This window comes from Sebastes umbrosus, chromosome 19 (assembly GCF_015220745.1).
Source record: "Sebastes umbrosus isolate fSebUmb1 chromosome 19, fSebUmb1.pri, whole genome shotgun sequence".
Taxonomy (NCBI): Eukaryota; Metazoa; Chordata; class Actinopteri; order Perciformes; family Sebastidae; genus Sebastes; species Sebastes umbrosus.
This window is the reverse complement of record NC_051287.1, coordinates 15,453,216-15,478,055: the sequence shown is the minus strand read 5'-3', so window position 1 is coordinate 15,478,055 and position 24,840 is coordinate 15,453,216. Positions and strand designations below refer to the sequence as shown.

General features: G+C 39.5%; 1 protein-coding gene across 2 annotated transcripts in view; it reads left to right on the top strand.

Annotated features, from left to right (window-relative positions):
* Window positions 1-5,016: 5,016 nt before the first annotated feature.
* skor2 (SKI family transcriptional corepressor 2) overlaps window positions 5,017-24,840 on the top strand; it is a 121,110-nt gene continuing 101,286 nt past the window's right edge. For both annotated transcript variants that reach the window (XM_037753755.1, XM_037753754.1), the window contains exon 1: window positions 5,017-5,119. The gene's annotated coding sequence lies outside the window, so the exon portion shown is untranslated. The remainder of the gene's footprint in view (window positions 5,120-24,840) is intronic.

Below are 24,840 nucleotides of genomic sequence, written 5' to 3'. Positions count from 1 at the left end.
GTAAACCACAACTAGTCCACTTCAGTACCATTCAGCTGGTGTACAGTCCCAAATGGATGAATCAAAACCAGTCAAGCTCCTGACGAGCCAACTATTCTAAAACCTGTGATGCTAATGGCCAGATTGTTCTGGCATTGTTGGTCTTTTAAAAAAAAAAAAAAAAAAACTCAATCAATTTGCCACAAATCAATCCGGGAAGTGGGGTTCAAACACATTTTGTATTCTTATTGGTCACCTGTGAGTTCTACATTATCAACAAACCACAGACCATTATCATCAACTAGCAGGAAGTGTGTTTGTGGTTGAAATTACATCACCACGACCCACTCGTGACCTGCACTCAGGTTGGGTTCAAAAGGTCACTGGATAACAGCAGGGGGTTGTTAGGGAGATGGGGCCACAGAGGACGTTGATGGGTCATAATGGATGTCGTACAGTAGTGAGTTTGTACTTTATGTCAGCTCACTATGTAGATAGGACATTTCAGACTTAGCTGGAAATATGGAAATACTTTTCTTTGCAAAATCTTACTACACTATTTTTGTCATAGTTGTTCTTCCACTCTAATCATATGTCAACTTTTCTGTGGTAACTGGAAAAGCCCAGGTGGAGCTAATAACAGAAATGATGGCTCTTCTTCGATGCTTGGTATTTCCTCAGCAGATCTCAACATGGCAGTAACAGAATATTAATTCATATTTGATCAGCGCTGTGTAGTCTGACCGTTTTTGATCGGAGTTCGCGAGTTATCGACAGCCGGCTCGGCAGCTGGACGGCAGACATGAGATCAGCTCTGATTGGTTGTTTTCCTCCGGTCTGTGACATCTTGCAGATGCCATTAGGAGCACTGGAGGACATATGGCACATCATTATTTTTTTCAGATCACCTGTCTCATGCATTACTGTCAGGATATAGTGACCGTTTTATAAAAATAACTTTTTTTAATCCTATTTGCTCCAATTCTACCCAATGCTGCTTTAATGGTATTAATTACACCTGTGCTTTTCCTGCATCATCACATGTCATTGTGAAAAAGGTTTACAGCACCTAAACTAATTAAGTGTAGTAATACACTTAATGGTCATGCTATGCATTACTGTGGGTTGCAGTAATTTTCTCAAGGCCAAAAGCCATAGATCAGCGAAGCGGCATAGTAGTACCCCCCTCCTTTATTATTGCTTAATGATACATAGATTATGAATGCGTTATTGTTTTAGCCATGCTAATGGTGTGGCTCTAGGGATGGCAATGTTGTTCTGTCTTGCAAATTCATGTGTATATACCAAATTTCTGGGACTCTTTTAACAGTTAAACTTTCCCGATCAATTTAGAGAAATATTATCATTACATTTTGACAAACTGTTAAAAAATATGACTGATTACATTATCAGTCATTACACATTCTTCCTTTAGGGTTTATTAAAAAATGCTGCTGTTGAAAAGGGTCTGGGTGTCTGCATTAGATATAAGTTGAGTACATTCATGGTAAATGTAATCATACGTCAAGATTGTGGAAGTCAATGAAACTACAGCTGCATTTCAGCCAACGCAGAATCATCCAAACTTGTTTCCTAGACTTTTGTCACGATCCTTGTCAAAGTGTTTTGACTGCATCTAAAGAAGTCACCACACTCTTTAAGGTAAAGTAGTTTCCATTTCAACCTTTGACTCACAGCCTTCTCCCTGAGTTACAACAGTCTAGGTGACAATGTGAACTTATACATAATAGTTTTTGTGATTTATTGCAAAGCGATTCACTCATACGTGCGCTTGTCTGTTCTCGTCCATACAGGCATTGTGCTTCTTTCATTGTGTAAAATCTATAGTATGTTTTCCCGTCTTATCTTGTTCCTCTCCTTAGCGATGAGATACAGTTAGCGCGTGCACGGACACACGTATATATTCACACCTTTCCTTTCTTATCATCACACACACCTCCACCCCCCCCTATTATCCCTCCCCTCCTCCCCCCCTACATGTGCTACATGGCGGGGTGTGTGTGGGGTTATGAAAACAGTTAGGCTTAATAATTGATGTTCTGCATTTCAATCAATTTTACCACAGTGTTAGGCTAATTAAGGTTAGCTCCATCCTCCCAGGGGCTGTTCGTTCGTGTGTGTGTGTGTGAGTGTGTGAAAGAAAGAGTGTATGAGAGACAGAGAGAGAGGGTATGTGTGTGTTTTCCTGTTCCTGGGGGCTCCACGCTCCATTTTATATCTGAGAATACATGGGAATTCTCTATTTCAGGAACAAGAGATGAAAGATTGTGTGCGTGTGTGTGTGTGTGTCTCTTTCTCTCCCATTCTCCCTCTTTCTCTCTCTCTCTCTCTCTCTCTCTCTCTCGGTTCCTCCCCTCCCTCTCTCCCCAGGCAGGATCCTAAATGCAATTAACACAGCCGCTTTACTGCCTGCTAATTATTAACACACACTCACATGCACACACCCACCACACACACACACACACACACACACACACACACACATACAGTACACACACACACACACAGAACGGAAATGATTATTTTATGCTGGACTAATTTAAAGTTCATTGACGATTGTTTTAATTAATTAAATAAGAAAAGTACACACTTTAAAAAACGTCAGGCTGCCAGGCGGGCACTGCAGGCGTTTGCATATGAAGGTAATAATTATCCTCTGTGTGTGTGTGTGTGTGTGTGGTAGCTCACCTACAACATCGTTTTTTGTGTGTGTGTGTGTGTGTGTCTGTGTGCATAGTTTGCCCAGCCATACAACCTTAAGGTGTGAGTCTGTGTGTGTTAATGAGTCTTTAAACCCTCTCTGCCAGTATTTAACATTAACAGGAATAACTAAAGAGTCCAATTAAGAAGCAGGGACTGCTTTATGTGCAGCAAATTTGTTTCTATGATTAAATATTCACGGGTGGGCCATGCTTACCAGAGGAGGCTGGACCTCTCCGACCGTAGATCAGTTTAATTTGTTTCTGTATCTGTGATAAATCTGGTAAATACCAAGTACAAATAGTTGCATGCACTTTGTGTTTAGAAGTGCTGGGTCAACCTCCACACATACAGACCGCTGCTACACTTGGGCTGCTTTACGTTATATTCATCATGGTTTTCAAGTGTTGAGTCTTGAGTGACAGATGTCAACTCTTATGTTGTACAGTCTGATAATTGCTTTCCTTTTAGATAATTCATGAGCCTATGTTTTATTGATTATTTAAGTTCTGTTGATTCAGTATATATTTAGTACAATCACATTTTCATATTCTATTTTTCTGTTATTTCCATCTTTCTATTTTAAAACCTTTTGAGAGACAAACTTTGTCTTCTAAACGAGTATCAGTTGTTCAGCACTGCTCTGATAGGATTTTTTAAATTTTTTTTTACAGATATTATGACACACAAATCACATGGAAAAGAACAGGTGTAAATAATAAAATAGATGATGGCTCAATGTCATTTAGCTGCTTCAGTTTCAGGATCCTGATACCGTGCATGCTGGTTCACTGTCACACAGTCATGGCGTACTGGGGCACGTGAATAGAAACGCGGTCATGGTTAATGTTATTAGTAACACCTCTGCTTTTCCTGCTATGACAAGTCAAAATATGTGCTGCGAGGCTGTAGCAGGAAAAGCACAGGTGTTATTGGTAACATTCAAAACAATTGCATTCGATTTAGGTGAGCTAGTTCAAGGGTCCTGGCCTGTATTCAAAACTGCCTAGTACATACTGCGTTCGTCAGTAGTAGGCAGTATGAAACTGTTAAATTGATTTATTTTGCCATATGCTAGGCCATTTGAACGACCTCTTAAAGCACTACAAGTACCACTATTGCAATATTATTGAAAAATACAACTTGTTTATGACAAATATTTGTTTACTTTATAAGATACTGCATGATGGGTTTAGCTCGCCCAACTTTAAAATAGTTATTCTAACAGCTCATGGTGAAATAAGACGAACAGGATCATCATCGAAACATCAAAACATTCTTGACAAAAGTTGCTCAAACTGCTTTCACAGCAGAGCTTTTCAACTCCAAAAAGGCAGATAACCACAGGTTACCGTCAGTTTTATAATAGACATTTGTGTGTCAGGGAAATAAAAGCCCCTTGTCTACAAGATCGGTCGGTTGAGAGAGCTCCTAGGTAGTGACCCCAGTTGACGCTAGCTTGCTGTCGAACCGGTTTGTGGAGCTTCTCAACTTCAAAACCGTTGAAGCAAATTTTCAATTCGCCATCACTTTTCGTAAAACTGCCAATATTCAAAATCTACACATTTGATTTCTCACCTCAACAATTCTCAGAAGTAAATTTAGTGATTGAATAACATATGAAAACCTACTTAATATCATAACCACATGTGTGATAAGTGACTTTGTGTATACTGTATATGTTGCTTGTTCTGCCCTGTGGTGTTTACAATGCCTGATATTATGTGAGTAATGTATAAAATGTCCCAATATTAGATTTATTGGGAGCTTTCAGTAAAATGTGCAGATCTATAACCACTGGAAGTTAGAGGTTATCATGTTGGAGCCCATAATGCCCACAAGGTGTTGATTTAGGTTTGGCAACCAAGTCAACTGTAGTGTCGTTTTAGGGGCCTAAAATGTAAGGTCGGGCAACCAGTTTGATTTATATTAAGCTATTTGGGTTAACTCTATTCTGCAAATAAAAAGCTTGGGCATGCTGTGATGATGTTGGCTCTACGTTTATCTATCTCCATTAAGTGTTCAAGGCTGATATTTTTGCATTTTAGAACACTTTCCATGCAACTTTTTCACAACACTAACATTGTAATGATTCTCAAAAATGATAAGTACACACTTTGTTGTTTTAGCATGTGCTATCTATATAAACTATAAATTATTGTTCACTATATGTGCACTTTAAATAGAAGACAACTTCCCCCCCAAATCATTTTGTATCAGCTAAATTTCCCATTGACTGTTATTCATTTACGTACTGTGCCTATGACACCGTCTGCTTGCAAAGTAAGAGTTCCCTTTTGATTCTCTTCCTTTTCCCAGACCCCGTTTGGTTGAACACCATTCTGGACAACAGTGTTACTTACTACAATGTAAGTGAAGTAGACCTGGAGAAACACTGAACAAAGAGACCTACACAGAGGTAAGAAGACAGAGATGTACGATGATTGGATGTGTGCCGTGAAGAATTGATCTAGTGCTTGTTCTTGTGTTTGAAGAGTGCACGTAATCCATGTGTGGCCTCAAGTAACCAGACACCAGGTGTGTTTGTTTAATAATGTCAAAGGAAAAGGAAAAAAAAAAAAGGAGAACCAAACAAAAGAGACAGAAAGACTATAATATAACTAAAAGATGAAAGAGAGGGAATGAACAGTGAAAGACCTCAAATGAACATGTGTGTGCTTGCATGTGGTGGACTCAGGTGTTAAAGTACACTCCCATTCCACTCAGAGAGAAACAGAGCCACCGTCCTCCCACCTCCTGACCTCCCCTCTTATGCCCATCTCATTTCATGCTCCTCCGTTAACTCCTCTTGTCTTTTTTTTTTTAATCCCCTTTCAGCTCTTACCTCCCCATGTTTCCTTTTTGCAGTCCACCTCTTCTATTCTATATATTCACTAAGTAGATAAGATTAATTCTGCAGTAATTCAGTAGTTTAGCTAAATTTACACACAAGTTTGGTCCTTTTTAATCATGGAATTTATGGGAAAAAAACCCATCCTATTGTAGAGCACTGACACGGTTTTCCTTATTCTTATAGATGCCATCATGACCACTGTAGCAAAGGAGTTTGGTGGCAGAAAAAAAATGTCAACACCTAGTGTGACTCACACCTGAATGTCACAAGTTCACAGTTCTTCTCTGGGGACTGAGAGGCATTCTGGGAAATGTAGGAAATCACTAAATACTACCAGTCTGTTCATGTTTCTCTTTCTACGGCCTTAATTCTGCTGTTGTTAATCAATCTTATTCAAGTAAATAAATGAAGACAGGCAACGCTACAGCTCTGACACACGTAGCTCTATCAGAGCAGTGGTGTAAAAACAAAAAAAATACAATTCAGACGTTGCTGGTGAAGTCACAGACGTGTCACCATCCTTAAGATAAAACAAGCCATGGAAGGTGATGGGTGACATTACTGTCGAATGTTCAAAATTTACCTAAAAAATGTTAGATTGTACCCAACCAACTGATGAACAAATGACATATGGTAAAGTTAAAACTAATTAACAGTAATCACTTACAGACATTCATACATATTTTTAATAGGGCTGTCAATCGATTAATATATTTAATCGCAAATTAATCACATTTTTTATCTGTTCAGAATTTATACCTTAAAAGGAGAGTTTTCAAGTATTTAATACTCTTATCAACATGGGAGTGGGCAAATATGCTTGCTTTATGCAAACATATGTGTATATTTATAACTGAAAATCAATTAACAACACAAAACAATGACAGATATTGTCCAGAAACCCTCACAGGTACTGTATTTAGCATAAAGAAATATGCTCAAATCATAACATGTTAAACTGCAGCCCAACAGGCAACAACAGCTGTCAGTGTGTCAGTGTGCTGACTTGACTATGACTTGCCCAAAACTGCATGTGATTATCATAAAGTGGGCATGTCTGTAAAGGGGAGACTCGTGTGCAGCAAAATTGCAGGCACCACCCTGAACGACTTGACTCCTTTGTTCCAAAGCAGGACCTTGAAGAAGGCTCAGTCGGTCCTAGCTGACTAGCCATCCCCTGTCCATTGAGTTCAGGTTGCTCCCGTCAGGCCGCAGATACAATTTGACTAAATGTAGGACCAATAGGCTCAGAAATTCTTTTGTTCCGACTGCTATTGGTTTGCTAAACAATGCCCTGTAAGGTTGTATGTTGTAAGCCTTTTGTATTTATTGCCTTTAATAGGCTATTTATTGAGTTTATTGTTGTTGTTTTTATGACTGTGTGGTACTGTTGACTGTACAACAAATGCACTTTATGTGCACTGTACTTATCCCCCTTGGGGATAATAAAGTTTTCCTTGACCTTGACCTCGTGGGTACCCATAGAACCCATTTTCATTCACATATTTTCCCAAAATAGTCATACCAGTTTTTCCTCGCTAAAATATAGCATAAGTTTGGAGAGTTATTTAGCCTCCTTTGCAACAAGCTAGGATGGTTTGTACCATTGGATTCCTTAGGTTTTAGTTTCATATGATACCATTATCTTCACTCTAGCTTTAAAGCTGCTGCAACCTAAAAAACGCAAGTTGCATTGATGCGTTAAAGAAATTAGAGGCGTTTTTATCGTGTTAACTTTGAAAGTTTTATAGACTTTGTTTTTGTCTATATTGTTTTTTTTACATCAGGAAATGTATTTTCCAGCACCTGATTTTACATTTCTTCTAACATATCAAAATTTTGCACACAATTTGCATGAGCATACACAGCAACCTTCTGTCTTCCTTTTACTCTTTCTATTTCTGTTTCTTGTTTCTCCCTCCATCAGTTTTTACCATTCCCCTCTCATTCCCTCTCCATTTCACCTTGCCCTTTATGGAAACAACTATATTTCCTATTAATTCACCTCTTATTTCCTCATTTTGGCTGTCACTAAACACAGAGGCGCTGCGGCAGGGCAGCAGGAAGACACAAGGTCCGGGTGGGGGGGGGGTAAGACCTCAGGCCTGAGGGCACAGAGCCATATTGTGGGGTTATGTTCTATGTGTGTGTGTGTCCATCTTGTTCCTCTATTCTCCTCTAGCCTGACCACCTTTTGTGGATGTGCATGTGTGTTCAACTGAATGCATGAATATGTGAAAGAGAGTTGCATATGGGGGTGTATTTGTGCACATGTTTGTGCGTATTTGTGTGAATGAATGAAAGTGTGTGGCTGTGTGTTGTATTGTGTGTGTGTGTGTGTGAATGGAGGCCCCTGGCCAGGCCATACGTTATTGATGCTCCCGCCTCGGGGTATGTCGGGGGAAATGGATGTGTGCGTGTGTGTGGGAGTGCGCTCGTGTATGTTTGTGTGTGTGTGTACAGGGGGTCACGTTGTGTCGTCAAACGGCGGCTGGTGAAAGATGGCCAGCGCTGATATGATCAGTCATCTGTTGATCAAGATGTACTGCTGCCGCCTCGTCGCAGTTTCTCTCTTTGAAATTCACTGTTAACTCGTTCTCTTTCACTTCTCTCTCTCTTTTTCTCTCTTTCTCACTATGTCTCTTTCTGTCTTTGTCTCCCTCTCCGTGTCTCTTTTTATTGTTCTTTGAATTTCACTCTTGCTTTCTTTTTTCTCTTAATCTGCTGAGTACATTTAAAACAAATTTCAAAGCTGTAATAAAGAAAGAAAGAATGTTTAAATAAGGAAATAATGAATAATAATTATGAAACACTGTAACAACATGACAGATACTAGTATTAGAAAAAGAGGGAGAAAAGTACAGTGACAAATACTAAAAGAAAAATAGAAATCTAACATTGTTTTTGTCTTTTTTCTCTCTCTCTCACGCTCTCTCTCCACACCTCTGCTGTTTGTCTTTCATGGCGTTTCTCCTTTTCTTATGTCTATTCTTTTTCTCTTAGGTTTACTTTCTTTATATCCTTTCTTTCTAATATCTCAACATCTCAGTATTTCTTCTATGCATATTGCTTTCTCTCCATCTCACTCTCACTGCATTTCCCTGTTTTTTGTTTTTTTTTATCCGTCTGTCACTCTCTGTAACTCAGTCAGGGTATTGTCTCTCTCGTGTGTCTGACGTGACTTTGTGGTTTGACAGTATTGATGTCCACGTGTGTTGCGTGTCCGTGTGTCTTTATACTCTTGAATTTTTTTCCCCTCTTACGTCGCTCAATATTGTTCTCCTCTGTCGTCTCTCTCCTCTCTTGCCTCTGTCTCTTTCACCCCAGTCTTTCTCTTCCTTTCATTAAAGTGTCATATTACATGCACACACACACACACACACAGACAGGAAACGGTAACACACAATCACACTTACATACGCAGATGTTCAAATGCACATACACATCGTGAAACATTGAGTCACAGACACATACTGTACAAGACACACACACACACACTGCGGTAAGTAGGTAATGTGCTTTAGAAACAGTGGTTAACTGTAAAACACCAGTCTAAAGTGCTCTGCTCTGCGGTGAATAGCTAATGGGCTGCAGAGAGTTTGGTTTTTTAACCTTAAGGCGCTGTTGTTTTCTGTGGTTAAAAGATAAGGGGTTTCACTGTGTGGTTAAGAGCTGTGTGTGTGTGTGCATGTGTTTGTCACTTGCAAAGATATAGTGCCAGCAGTAATTTCAATTGAAATCCAGAAATTAAAAATGTACATGCTGTTGTACATACAAGTTGTAAATAAAAAAAATAAGTTATGTAAATACAATTTGTAAGTAAATAAGTAAATTTGTAAGATGTTATGTGAAATGTAATACTGTGGGTTCATTGTTATGGTAAGCTATTTTCACAAAAATTCAGATTTAACAAATAAGGACAGACGCAAAATCACTTGAGTCTCTTTCTGGTGTTTTGCAGTTTCAAAGAATTTAAGTTAAGCAGTAGGGCTGGGGTGAAACACCTATCTCCCGATTCGATACTATCACAACGCTTGGGTGCCGATTCGATATGTTGTCATTTTTAAGTATTGTGATTCAATATTACAATTTATTGCCATATTGTTAACTTTTTTAACACTAGACCATGGGAAAAAGTTGAATCATACACTTGTAAGGAATGTTACTTTGGAAAATATCTAAATTGACTTTCAGCATGCATGTAGTCAGAGATGTCCTGAAGTCAAATATATCAGTCATTGTCAGGCATTATTTATAATTTTTTTTTCCAGCATCCAAAAATAGAAAAAATAAAGACATTTCCGTCAGAAATTCGTGGTATTTTCTATTTAATTTATAAGGGACATGTCATGCTTTATACTTCTGCTGATTATAATCCATTCAATCTTATTTCCATATATGTATTTTGTATATACAGTTTCCTATGTTAACACCTTTTTGAAAACCGGACGTAGTCACACGTGTATATTTCCGGTAACTTTGTCAAGTCTGTCGCTAGCTCTCCCGTCAGCTCCGTTCTCTTTATACATCCATGGTCAGCTCCATCGAGGTCGTTTGAATGCAGTTAACATAAATGTCAGTATATGGGTGCTCTACAGTTGTAGTGTCGGCTGATTTGACCACAGAGATGCGAGTGACAGCTGGCTGGACCGCACGTTACCACAATACGATAACGTTTCCTGACTATGACCGATTCAGCATGCAGCTTTAGCCATGATGTCTAGCTCTGCTTTTCCTGGCAATGTGTGAAACCCAAAGTGTTTCCATACTTTACTGTATGTGTAGTGTTTACCACTTTGGATTTAATATGTGAGGGTGCAGGTCGTATCCCCTGAGACCCTCCGCCGTTTTCTACTTTCACATTTTCTTCCTTCTACCTCACAAATGAAGCAAATATATTGATTCTGGCATTAAAAAATAGATTTCAAAATCGCAAATAAAAAAATAGTGATTCATAGGTGAATCCATTTTTTTCCCACCCCTACTGTCCAGGGTGTTTCCTTGCCTCTCTCCCAGTGCATGCTGGGATATGCCCCATGCCCCCCTGAACAAGAGCCGTGTCTGTTTATTCATTCACTTCTCAATAACTGACGCACACCAGTTTACTCAATAGTGAGCAGTAAATTGAGGTTTTGCACAATTATTAATCACTTGTCGCCATAGTATGATCTGTAAGCATAGTTTGGTACTTTGGCTCGTCCAAGGTGCCTCCACCTGTATGAGCCATGAAAAAAAAAAAAGTACAGTGTGTTTTAAAGTGTCTTGTCTCCTCTATATGTCTCCTCTATATTGATACTGTCAGCGCTTTGGATTGAATCTGCACCCATTTGCTTTTCCAAATGGAATTTGTGCCTCGGAGAACTCAATCTCAAGTGATACAACTGAATGTCCAATTACAGTTAAAAGACTAATATTGTTCAATTTAAATGCATTGCATTCAGTTTTAATAGTTTCTTTAAATAAAAAATTCTGATATTCTGCAAGTATTATTGTGCTTGTGTAATTGTGTTGGTATATAGTATATTAAATGTATGGATATACTGTAGATACATGCTGTTATCTATCAATGTGAATGCTCAATTCTGCATATTTACACTTTACATTACTGTGTGTGTGTGTGTACAGGGAGTATATATACTGGCACATCTATGCGTATGTCTTCTTAAATCACTCACCATTGCGTCGGGTGTTGTTTTCTGTGGGAAACAGATAATGTCTTTACAATGTGTGGTTAGAGTCGAGACCAGTACAGTTCATTGCGCACTGACCCCAGCTGATACATAATGTAACAGCACTGACCGCACTGATGTATTAGTGGACTAAATGACTGTATTAATGGTGCTCAATGCAGGGAGGAAGGGAGGCACTAAGAGGCCTGAAAAGTGCTTTAAATGGAGGTGTGGAGCAGTGATTGGCTACGATGGAGCGAGTGTGTGTGTATGTCTGAGAGAGTATTTGACTGTCTATACTTGTAAGGACCAGACGACTAGAAAGATCAGGCATCCATCACAAGTGAGGACACTTCAATGATTTCCAAGTCCTCGTTTAAGTAAAGTATAGAAACATCATATCAAATTGCAGTATTCTGCATCTGCCAGAGGCAAAATGCCTGATTTGACATCACTAATTATTGTATCATATTGGTTAATATGATACGGTTGTGGTTGCGTGCATGCCGTTTGGCATTTTTTAAAAGCATCATCCATTACTTAGCATGGTGTCGGAGTCGCATAACAGAGAGAAAAGTGAATGGTATAACACTGATGGAGTGGCGAAAGTAGTTCAAGTAAAGTTCAAGTAAAAGCTACAGCCGAGCGGGTTTGATTTTCTAAGTGATAATGATGCTCTTGTAAAAATATTTTTACACCGCGGGGAAGGTGGCTTGCAGCTCCGGCCGTGAGCTTTACAGCACCCATCTCCCCGTACCTCACTGCTTTCTGGGGCCCTGTACGATGTCGGCAAACTCACCCAAAACGTCTTGAAACATGGACCCTGTCTTGTTTAGGCTATAACACGCTTCGTGGCGGTGACTTTTTTTTGCCTTGTCATCACTATTCACATCTATAAAACCAATGTGTTTATGATTTAAATTGTTTAATAGAGCCCAACATTGTCTACAAGAGCACAAACTTCTTCATAGATCTAGCCTCTTAATTTTGCTGTCAAAGTGAAACCAGATTGATGCATTTAACTTTGAAAATGTACAACATTTTCATGACCAAAAACGGGTACCTTGTTGTCATCTGGTGAACATCCCTGTATTTTTTTTTATATTGCAATATACATATATCGCAGAAAGAAAAAAATGTCTTGTCAGGTTTTTTTTCCCAATATCATACAGCCCTATTTTATACCTGTTTATGTTATTATACTAGTTACTCAAAAAACTCTTGTACAACTTACAAAACTCTTCCATGCTGCATGGTTATGTTTGTTGCATTAATATTATTTTAGGTGCATGTTGCATAGGGAGCAGGTTGGAGAATGTACGGGCATGTGTATTGTGTGTGTGCTTGCATATGGGAGTGTGTGTGTGTGTGTGTCTGTGTCTGTGTCTGTTATCCTGACATGTCTGTCTGCTTAATGTCATTGTATTTGTCCCCTAGACGAGTAACATTATCTACAACTCTACCCCCTTTTCCCTCCCTTCCTTCCTTTCTTCCTTCCTTGCTTCCTTTCCCTCTCCCTCCCTTCCTCCCTTCCTCCCTTTCCCCATCCCCAATTTTCTAACATTCATCCATCCTTCATCCCCTTCTCTCTTGAGCCCTCCCTTCCTCCTTTAGTTCTTCGGTGTCTGGCCCGAGTTGTAAACAACTGTCATATCTGGCCTTCTTAAATAGCCTTCACAGTTGCGCCAGCGAGCACACACACACACACACACACACACGCACACAAGCATATCTCATCAATGTTTCAGAGGGAGGGCTGAATATCAGCTAGCTATACCCCATACCTAGTCCTCACTTATTTACATCCGGCTGCCCCCGCGCCACTGAAACCTCAACAGCAACATCAATGATTCATCAGCCAATGTTTTAGCAAAATGCATGCCTCGTCTGTCGATACCGAGGAAGGGAAGAGGAGGAGGAGGGAAATGATTGGGAGGAGGGAAAGAAGGTGAGGAGACAGAGGAAGGAGGGTGGGGAAAAAAAAGAAACAGAAGATGGGAGTTGTAAGGATGCGACAAGCAAGGAGAGGGGATAGATAGATAGATAACAGAAAGAGGAGATTAAAAAAGCAGGAGGAAGTAAGGAGGAGAGAGATGGGTAGAAGAGAGAGATGAGGAGAGAAGAAAGTTAGATGAGAAGAAGTATGGAGGAGGACATGAAGGATCAGGGAGAAAAGGGGGAATAGGGGAAGCGTGAAAGGGGGATGAGGAGAGGAATGATGGAGAGGGGAAGAATCGAGCAAGTCAGAAAAGAGAAAAAGGGTCAAAACGACTTTAAACAAGAGAGAACACTGAAAAGATGGTAGTGAGAGAAAATTTGAGAAAAGGGTGATTTAGAGGGAAAAAGCACAAATAGAATATAGGAAAAGAGAGATGGAGAGGAAAGGGAAGGTAAGGGAGATAAGTGTAAGAAGTGAGAAAAGAGAGAACCAGGACAGAGGATGAAGGGAAAGACGGGATGGAAAGGCTAGGCGGAGAAAATCTGGACAAATGGACAAAGGGAAGGGAAGAAGACTAGAGGAACAACAGGAATGAGGAAGAAAAGCAGACAGCGAGGAGATTGATAGGACAATGAGTAGAAGAAGAGAGGAGGGAGAAGAGGAGCAAATAGGAGATACCAATGCATCCTTCTCCTCTTCCTCCCACCTCCTCTTCTTTTCCCCTGCTATTTTATTCATTTCAGTGTCCAACACTTGATCCCTCTTTTACGGATGAAACATGGTCTTTTTTATCTTATTCTTGTCAGAAATCAATGACATTCTGCAGACACACACAGACACGGGAGTCCGATATGTCTTTTACTCTTTAGATTTCAGTAGAACATGACCCCACTTTCCTCCTGGGGCTTTAAAGGAGTTCACGGACATTCACACATTGATTTAAAAAAAATGTACCTGCATTTTGAGATTGCGGTATGTGTGGTTTTGCGGTGCACAGTTACATAAGACACAAGACGGAAAGCGTCTGAAGCCTGTATATCTCTAGTCCACTTCCTCTTTTTCTTTTAGATCCTTTATTCAAAAACAAGTGGTATTAGTTACCCATAAAGAGACTGATAAATGCACCAATAAGAGAGATGCAAACTTTTTTTTTTAGAGCCATAACAGTTTGTCTTATGGTCTCATTTATGTTGTTATCAATGATGCACACATCACTAAACTGCAACTGATGGATTTTAACACAATCAATTTGCTATTTATTTAAGAAGACACGTGTGATTTTATATGTAGTGATAACAAGACATGTTCTTCATTTGAAAATGTTATTTTGTTTAAAAGAGTATCTTTCCTAAAACACTAATTATGTTAAATAACCTTAATTTATCCTTAAATGAGTTTCTATGGAGTCATACTGGGATGATATGATCATATTATGGTTTTGTTTTAGAAAACGCTCTTGTCATAATAAGTTTTTGATTACAATTTGCTTGGAATCACTAAAGAAATGTGTTGTGGAAGTTTTTGTATCACACACGTGAAGAGTTTTTAATTTGTTCTAATTATAATACATTAGAGTGAAACGCAACTCATTGCTTCGAATATTAAATTTATTATTTTTTGACTAGGCATATTTTTTTCTACGTTGTGACTGATCTATTAAAAATTTGATATTTTTAACCACATGACCCAGCCGTACTTTGAATGGCCATAATAATAAGATTATTATTTTCTTTTATTTAGAAATATTTAAATATTTTCTGGTAATGCACAAACATACCATTTAGTAGAGCTGCAATGATTAATCTATAGGTTGTCAACTATTAAATTAATCACCAACTATTTGATAATCGATCAATTAGAGTAATTTTTTAGGAAAAAAAAAATCAAAGTTCTCCGATTCCAGCTTCTTAAATGTGAATATTTTCTGTTTTTTTTACTCTTCCATGACAGTAAACTGAATATCTTTGAGTTGTGGACAAAACAAGACATTTGAGGACGTCATCTTGGGCTTTGGGAAACACTGATCTACATTTTTCACCATTTTCTGACACATTCGACAACTAATCGATTAATCGAGAACATAATCAAGGGGGTTAATCAACAATAGAAATAATCATTAGCTGCATGCGTTTGTTATGTATGTGTGTGACTGGTGTGCAAGTGAGTGGCTGGGTCATCAGAAGCAAAAAGGACAGAAAGACAAACAGAGGGGAGAGAGAGAGAGACGGGCAGAAACAGAGGAGGACAGAGGGGTAGTTGGCCTTGACTTTGAGGAAGAGTTGTTACAGGGTAACAAGGACGAGACACGGCTGCTGTGTTTCTCTCTCTCTGTCTCTCTCTCTCTTTTTCTGTCATTTGGCGCCCAGGGTGAAATTATGATAATAAGAGAAAGGAAAAGCTATTACTGTGGCTGCTCTCTCATTATGTAAATGATATTAAACAGGCCCTCTGTGTGTGCTATGTGTGTCTTTCTGGTGTGTATACACAAGCCTGCATGGGCAGCTGAGCAGCCAGGTGCATGTGCATGCCTACGTGTTTCTGTGCCTCTGTGTGTGTGTGTGTGTGTGCATGTGCGTGTTTTGTTTGGGTTGTTTGTGCATGTGTGGGCATGTTTTAAAAATGTCTTTCTCCAAATGTGTCTGTGTTTGTGTGTGCGGGGGGGGTGCGTTTCCTGGGGCTATGGGTGCTAATCTCCACACAGTGATTACAAGGTGTCAAACTCCCCCACATTGATTATGACATGTTAATTACACGCCGTGTTTCCACCTGCTCTGATGACACAACACACACATTAAAAGGTGTACTGTACGTATGTGGGAGTTTGTGTGTGTGTGTGTGTGTGCGCGTACCGTTTGCATACATGCATGAGATTATTGCGCATTTCTTTTACAGAGAAACTGTGCACATGGATGAGTGTGGGATGTCTCAATTCTGTGACTGTGTGTTGGTGTGATAGTGTTTAAATGTTTAGACAAAAGCTGCAGACGACCGGAACTCACTCAGATGTCTGAGATGTTGTAGTAATTGCGGCGGATAGTTTGGGTGAACTGCACCAATGGAACTGTGTGTTTACCTGCGGGCTACTGACGTCTTTGACACATTAGCCATGACACACAGATGCACCATAGGAAACTGCATTTCTTATTATATTTTTTAAGAGATAATATTCTATTTAAAATCTATTCAAATCCTTTTCTTCACATTTTTTTCTGCACATTGCAGTTTGAGGTTTCCAGATTGGTTTGCATTCTCCATGTCATACGTACATGTACATTATGAGGCAAAAAATGTAAAGCTTTGTTAACAGCCTCTGAAAATGTTATTTACTCCCCACAAACATACTAGTGTTGCTTTTTATTGAGTATTGGGCCTAAAACATTAGCTTGTCCCGGTTTTGACGCTACAGACCATGGATTTATTCAAATAAAGTGGTTTATCTCCTTGGTAGTTTAGATGTGCTCTCGTTATTTTTTGCACGTGTTGTTTCTCCTCTGCAACTGAGCGTTTTCATTCTAGTGTGACTTAATCATCTGACACCTGCATAAAGTAATCCACCCACCCTATATATCACGCTGGGACATATTTAAAGGGGACATACATATCATTCTCATTTTCAGGTTCATACTTGTATTTTGGATTTTTAGTAGAACATGTTTACATGCTTTAAAGCCGCAGTGGGTAGAAATGGAGCAAATATGATTAAAAAAAATAAGTTATTTTTATAAAATGGTCACTATATCCTGAAAGTATTGCATGAGACAGGTAATCTGAAAAAAAAAAAAAAATCATGTGCCCTCTGTATCCTCCGGTGCTCCTAATGGCATCTGCAAAATTTCACAGACCGGAGGAAAACAACCAATCAGAGCTGATCTGGAGTCTGCCATCCAGCTGCCTTCTCTGAACAGCTTTCAGTCACTCGCGAACTCCGATCAAACGGTCAAACTCGGCAGCGCTGATTGAATATGAATCAATATTCTGTTTCTGTAATGCCTATATGGTGCACTTTTTGCAAAGGTAGTTCTCAAGCCGTGGGCGGTATATTCTAATGAGCCTGCATGTGACATAGGAAGGGGAGCCAAATCGGAATGCTTGTTGAATCATGATTTCTGATCAAGGCAGCCCACAAAAACGGACTGGGTTGTCTTATTTCACAGTTTGTGGGTTGGTAGGCTTTCCAGATACCCAAATGTAATGTGTACAAGCACTGAAAAAGTGAGTTGTTTTTTTTCATGATATGTCCCCTTTAAAACCATGAAAGATTGATTGTTAAGCACTGTTACGTATGGCAGTTACTGAAAGTCAACAGTGACAAATCAAAGAAATAGTTCCAAGTTGACAGGCCACAAATGACTTTAGTGTTTTGATAATTCAGTAATAATAGACTAAATTATTTTGTTGTAAAAGTCTAGTCTAGTGTAAAAGAAACAAAGTGTAACTCTACAATGGCAGCCCTTTTGCCAGTCAGGTATTCAACTGTTAAATTGTTATTAAGCAAACAGGAATTGTAAAAAATAATACAGTAACATAAAAAAAAACATAGGTAATCATGTGCAAACAGCTCTTCAAATTGTTTATTTTATATTTGACAACCACTATCACATCATCGAGCCAGTAATAAAATGCAGAATTGCGATGATAATCAATAGTCATTGTTTCACCTGATTTCACACACAGTAAATTGCCTTTAAGCAAATCACACAGGGAGCTATTCTGAGAAACTAATTACAATATTCTTTATGTGATTATGAAATTTTCTGACAAATATTGACAATCTGCTGAGCCTCTACGGTTTCTATGTCTCTTTCTATCCTCTCCCTCTCTCTCTGTCTGTCTGTCTTTTTATATTTGTACTTGATTGCATATGCACTTTAATATGTTGCTGCTTTTATGTATGGATGTGTGTGTGTGTGCGCGCGTGCTTGGTGGTTTGTCCTACTCTATTCCATTGCTTGTTTATATGCTTCATACCACAGGTCCTCGAGGGTTTATAAATATTGATCGTTACAAAGGATGGATAGATGCTTGATAGCCTGTCCAGGCCCTGGGAATACACAAACACACACACACACACACACACACTCCTAAATCCCTCTTTCTGAGTAGCCACAGCCCAATACAATATCTCTCTAATGTGTTACTTTGATTCAGAAAACAAAAGCAGTATTTTCAAATGAAAATGTTTCTTTTTGTATTGCTTTATGTTAGCGTTCCTACAGTATCTCAACTCTGCAACATTTTACATGCGTATGCAGAGTTCAGGACCTTGCTCAAAGGCTTTCGTCGAACTCAAGCCTGTGATCTGCATTTTACACAACAGTAGTGATGTGCGGGTCAGGGTGTTTTATTACCCGCCCCCACCCGACTCATTACGAGAGCTAATCCGCACCGCCCGACCCACAAAGAAATATGCTTTAATCAACCACCTGACCCAACCGGACCGCAAACCGCCAACTAACATTATAGTAGCACAATAGGACTGAGGTCAGAGACAAGGACAGAGATGAGCGGGCTTGAGCACTGTGGTGGTATCTTACACAAAATGTTTCTTTAAGTTATTAATAACTTACTCGTAACGCTTCTTTGTGGCTTTTTGACCCGCCCGCCCGAACCTGTGATATTTTCTATTAAGCTCAACCAAATCCGCCCTACCAGCGGGTTTCGGGTCGAGCCGCGCATCACTACAAGACAAGTTTTGTATGTCGCCAACTTCAATTGTGCATCATGGAAGACAAAGCATTGTCTTAGTCTTTTCTTAGCTTTCCCACTGAGATCCAAAAGAAATGACCTCAGCTTAAGCTCTTTTCATTAATGATAGTAAAGCCTTAATAATGCTATACTTGTGTGAGGAGGGCTGTATGAGTATATAATGCCCCGGTTCAAGTGTTTATTTGTGTACGCCTGAGGGTATATTGCGTTTGGCTCCTGATTCACATGCTTTATTTGAGCACTTAAACATATAGTATTTTGTGAATCAGAGAGTGCGCCCAGAGAGTTCCTTTCAACAATATATGTTCATGATCAAATAGGTCAGCGTTACTTTTACAAAAATGAGTGAGCCCAAAATACAACCGATTGTTGTCCATAAAGTTGATAACAGTGATCCCAAACCTCTAAATCGTGAATTGCTAATAATATAAAGGTCCCCGAAGCACTCAACAGAGCATTGTGTGAAATCTTGTAGATGCATTATAAATCCATTAATACACAGGCTGCTCTGCACTTTTTCTAAACCTGCATTTCAAAGACTGGCAAATCTGAGAAAGTGCAGTGGGAACACTTGAGATGAAACACATTTTATATTTCTGCCAAGAATTTTTACATTCAGTTGCCCGTGACAGAATATGACAGCTAAGTTTTGAATGTGTTTTCTGAATTACATTTAATTAATGTTGTCATAAAAAGAAATCAACAAAAGCAGCTTTGCAGACAAGACTAGAGAAGACCCTCTAGTTTAGAGTAAATCTGAAGATGAAAGCTTTGAACTAAGGGTTTTTATTTCATCAAGAAACATCCACAAAGTTGAAGAAGGTTGCACAAGATCATTGATTAAGAGATTGCTTTCAAAAGGCCAGCCAGTAGGCAACACAAGTCCTTTAGTGTTCATAATGCTTTCGCTTTTACTTGCTTTCTATAATCTCAATTTTTTCCACATCACTCGGCAGAAAACATCCAGTATGTTTTTATATAATTTCAGAAACTTTTCAATTCCCAATTTTTAACATGACAGAGGGGTCCAAAGCACATGACAGAGACTTCTGTAGATGTTATTGTACACTCTCCGTCATTGTCGGGATGTATGTGAATGGTGCTGCACATGTTCAAAGCCAGGATGGCCCCTCAGAGCGCACAATAGGTTGAGATGATTGGATTTAGGCTTGGCTAAAAGTGCAGCAAGACCACTTGAGGAGGCCGAGTGTCTGAACAGGAATAATGAGACAGCGAGATCAGACGCTGTATTACCACGATCCCATCTGCACTGCCAGATACTTCTGAACACTCCATAAACCATCTTTCTTACATACTTTTTAAAAAAAAAAAAGGTCCCCTGTGTGAGTGAGAGAATGAAAGAGAGGGAATAATGAGATGAAAAGATGAGACAAGCTGTATTTCCTGGTACACAACTGGGTTACTGGACACTTATAAACACTCCATAGTTCCCTAAATTATCCTGTGTCCACGTGTGTTCTGAATCAAGGTGGAATATTTAGGGCATCATGTTTCCACTGTTTGTGACCTCCATATACCAGTGTACATATTGTGACTACAGGGCGACAAAGGTGATAATTTTTCAGGCGGATTATCTTCCAAATGACTAAAACTGACAAAAACAATCATCTATATTTCAATTAACATTCATCTCTTTTTGCATCACATCTTTTGCTGAGCCTTCTTGGTTGTGTTCAAAGCAGTTTGTTGCACTATCCTTTCAGTCTGATGCTGGTTTTCCTGGTTTTGGTTTGGCCCCTTAGTTCAAATTAAGAGAAATCTCACTGCTACAGCATACGATATTTGAGACAATAGTATGATTCAGTCCCTTTCCAACATGACATTCCCTCGACCATAAAGAAATAGTTTTCCCCAGGTGTTAAAGAACTTGACTGGCCTGCACAAAGCCCTGATCTCAACTCCATCCAACATCTTTTGGATGAATTGGAACGCCGACGGTGAGCCAGACCTTATTACCCAGCATCAGTGTTGGACCTCACTAACCAGGTTCTCAAATCTTAAGTCCCATGGTTTTGTGTGGTGCCCATGTGGTGTACATCTTTGTATGTACACATGAGGCAGAGAGCCAGAGAAAAACAGTAGAGTGTGTGTGTGTTTGTGTGTGTGTATGTGTGTGTGTGTGTGTGTGTGTGTGTGCACGCCCCAGCTCATCTCTCAGGTTGTGTGTTAGTGTCTAATTCCCAGTGACAGATAACTGGTCGGAGCAGCACTGTGTCAGCTCTGTTTAGCCAGGACAGGCCTCCTGGAAATTAGACTTAACTCATAACCACAGACACCAATTGTCCTCCTACACACACACACACCACGACACACACTCGGACACATCTATGTGGAGAGAATTCACCACATGAATGGATAATGAATCGGCAACGGTACACAAACAAATGTTGACGTGCACATACAGATGTGTACACATGCAGATATTATACGGAAACACGCAGGGGCACCCACTACATTCCTAGACAAACACACACACACACACTATTCCAGAAAACAACTTATTCAGTACCTGTCGCCTCTGCTTAATAAATAAGAATCTGGTTTTGTCTCTGGGTGTGTTTGTGTGTGGGAGGAGAAGTTTTAGGTGTGTGTTCATTTGTGTTTGAGAGAGAGAGAGAGAGAGAGAGAGAGAGAGAGATAGAGATGGGGGTGAGCGGAGGAGCGTAGCTGTCTAGATTAACCATGTAGTCGGTGTGGTCAGGCCCCTTAATGAAAACCAATAGAGATTCACTCTGCTTTAATGAACAACACACACACTTTACAGCCTCAATTTACACCTGCAATAAGGCCCTGTCACTCAGCCCGCATCTGTGTGTGTGTGTGTGTGTGTGAGACTGAGAGAGAGAGGAATAGAGTGGGCAAGTTTTTTTTCTCCTGTAATTTCTGTATTTCTTCTATTTTCTTTAGCTCTCTTTCGTACTCTATCTTCCCTTCTGTCTGTTTCTTACCCTCTCTCTCTTTCTCTATTTTCTTATTCCCACTTCTCTCCGTCAGAGGTGGTGATTGTTCACGGCCGTTTGTGTGTTTGCATGTGAACCTTGCAGAGTCAATCTGCTAGGTGACACCCCTGATCTGGCTTCTACAACCAGTAAGCAACTCTGGCAATCACAAGCCACCAAATTAATTACCACGTGTGTGTGTGTGTGTGCAGACACACGTACACACTTGAGTGTATCACATCAAGTAACTGTGGGACAACTGACTTGCTCTCTTTTTTTGTTTCTTTGTCACGTCCTTCTTCTCCCACTCACTTCCTCTTTCTCTTTTTGATGTCTGTGTGTACACAGTGTATACACTGGATGACAGGATGGCCAATTTTCGCTTTTGTGACAAGCCAAATTGCCACTTTGTTCAACATTAATATAGAAATGAAACTGACAAATAAACCAAATTACATCTATCGCCGGGCACCTGACCTAATGTGTCTGTTTGTGTTTCTCGTATTTCCAGTTTTTAATTTATCCGTGCACTTTAACATTCGTAAATGTTGCCAGAGCATGAAATAAAACGGATGACCTTAGAGGTGCTAAATTCGATATCCAGAGCAGCAAACAACTATTTTCTATGTAAAGATATATAGGAGTAATGTCTACCTGAACAGCAAATGATGTCGCTCTGTGTGTGTTGTAATCTGCGCCACTCTGTGCTTTGTTGACATAGCCGGGCCGGCCATGCGTGCTTTTTGTGCATGTCTGTGCATGGGGGCGTGCCCCACTAACTAGCTCAAGGCTGCTGTTCTGCAATGCTCTCATACAGCGGTTACAGGTGATAATGGCGTCCCGACCAACTGTGTAGCACCCATCGAAACTCTTCGGACTCCGCTCCAGCTCCGCTCTAACTAGCTTTGTTTGAGAGCGTGCCAAACTAGCCGCTAGGCAGGTATTATGCAAATGTGTTATTTGGTGACATCACCACGTTACAGAAGAAAAGGCAGGACTTCAAGCAAGACGTTTCAGGCAGTTCAGGAGCAGTGTTTCTGTGGGGGAGAGTAACTCCTTTTGGTGTGGACTTTGGGCTTTGTAACGTTGCAGACCTTTTTACATGCACAAAAAAAAATGTATAGGACTGGGGAAAAGCACAAAAGCATAATAGGTCGTCTTTAATCATCAACAAAGATAATAGTATAACAAAATACTTTTCCATGTCCGATGCACCAACTTTATGACCCTGAGTGACTGGATTGAAGTAAAAAATAATCAGTAAAAGTATACTGCATCCTTTTGTCATTTTATTATAGCATGAAACATAAAGCCTCTTTACTAAAAAAATCAATTACTCAAACATTCTTCCACTGATCTTATAGTTTTTTTTTTTTATTGGAGTTAAAATCAGATTTAAACTTTGAGCTCTGGCCATAATGCAAAAGATCAAATTCTGAGATCATGTTAATAATCAAAAAATATATTTTCATAGCAGTATGTGTGTCTGTCTTTTGTAGTACACACTTAGATTTGTGTGTGTGCGTGTGTGTGTGAATGATACAGTCTGTGATTGAATGAGTTGACTGTGCTTGGCTTCACTGAGTGCAAATAAGGCTTGAGAGGCAAAAGCCTCTTTGAACTGGCGGTCAGGACTTCACCAGATGTTACTTATTAGATGATCAGATTGATGCCAAACAGCAGTGCAATCATGTATTTGTAGTAGTACAATCCAAATCTGCTTGCAGGGATTTTAATGCAGTTTAACTTTTTTTCTTTATCATCTCTTTTTTTTAGCAACTTTGTTATTATTAAAAACAATTGTATAAAGGAAATGGAAGAGAAAAACGTTTTATCAAGAGAGGTTTAAGGTGACATGATATCAAGATTTGTGACTCAAAAGAAGCTACACTAGGGAAATAAATTAAGTCAGAACACTACAGTAAAACCAAAATAACACAAATACACATATGGACAGAAATTGAGGGGCTCCTTTTTGCAACAGAAGGAAATCAATTTGTGGGTAATGTGTTCATTATTTTGATTAAAACCAGAACTACTAACACCATGAGCATGAGATCAAGGCTACTGATCAATTCAGCTGTCTCATTTATTTTATTTATACAATTATACCAATACATTATGGACTTTTCTGGAGTGTGATATCCGTAATAAAACCTTTTTGGTGCATTTAATGCAGTCTGTGTTTGAAAAAATACTGTGAACACTTATTCCGATCCAGCAGGTAGCGAGAGGTGAGTGTTACCTTTGTCGGTAAGCTGAGGTAAGATAACGGTAACAGGTCACAGTGTGTTATCTGAACAGGTATTTGACCTGTCTGACCTGACTTTGTTACGACTACGCTGGCAACATGATCGTAGCCTGACTGGGGCTGAGTGCTATATAACTAATTCAGGAGCCAGACTCACAAGGCTAGAAGGGCTGCTTCCTCTGTGTGTGTGTGTGTGTGTGTGTGTGTCTAGTAGGAATCGTAAAGTTAGATGGGCACATGACACTTTACTTTTCCACCACGGTTTGGTGTGTACTCGTATCCGAGTGTGGGGAAACATGCCTGGGTGCATTTGAATTAGAGAGATTTACTGGGCATCATTGTAGAGAGAGTGTAAATACGGATACAGGAGAGAGTTTGAGTGACGTTAATGAGTTTGAAATGTGACCACAACAACATCTCTATCTCAGTATCACTTTGATACAATCAAACTACACACACACTCTCCTACGGTACTAGTTCTTGTTCTAACCTTGAATTCTGCTGCTATCACTTACTTCTGCCACTGTGACTGCTGCACAACTACTATTACTACCACTGCTACTCGTGCTACTACTACTACTACTATACTGTTACTAGTACTGACTAGTAAACTGCAACTTTAGCCTTACAACTTAAGGATAACACTTACAAAGGCAATGTTTTAACGTTTGAATAGGGCTGTCAAAGTTAACGCAATAATAACGCAAATTCATTTTAACGCCACTAATTTCTTTACCGTATTAATGCAATCAATATTTCAG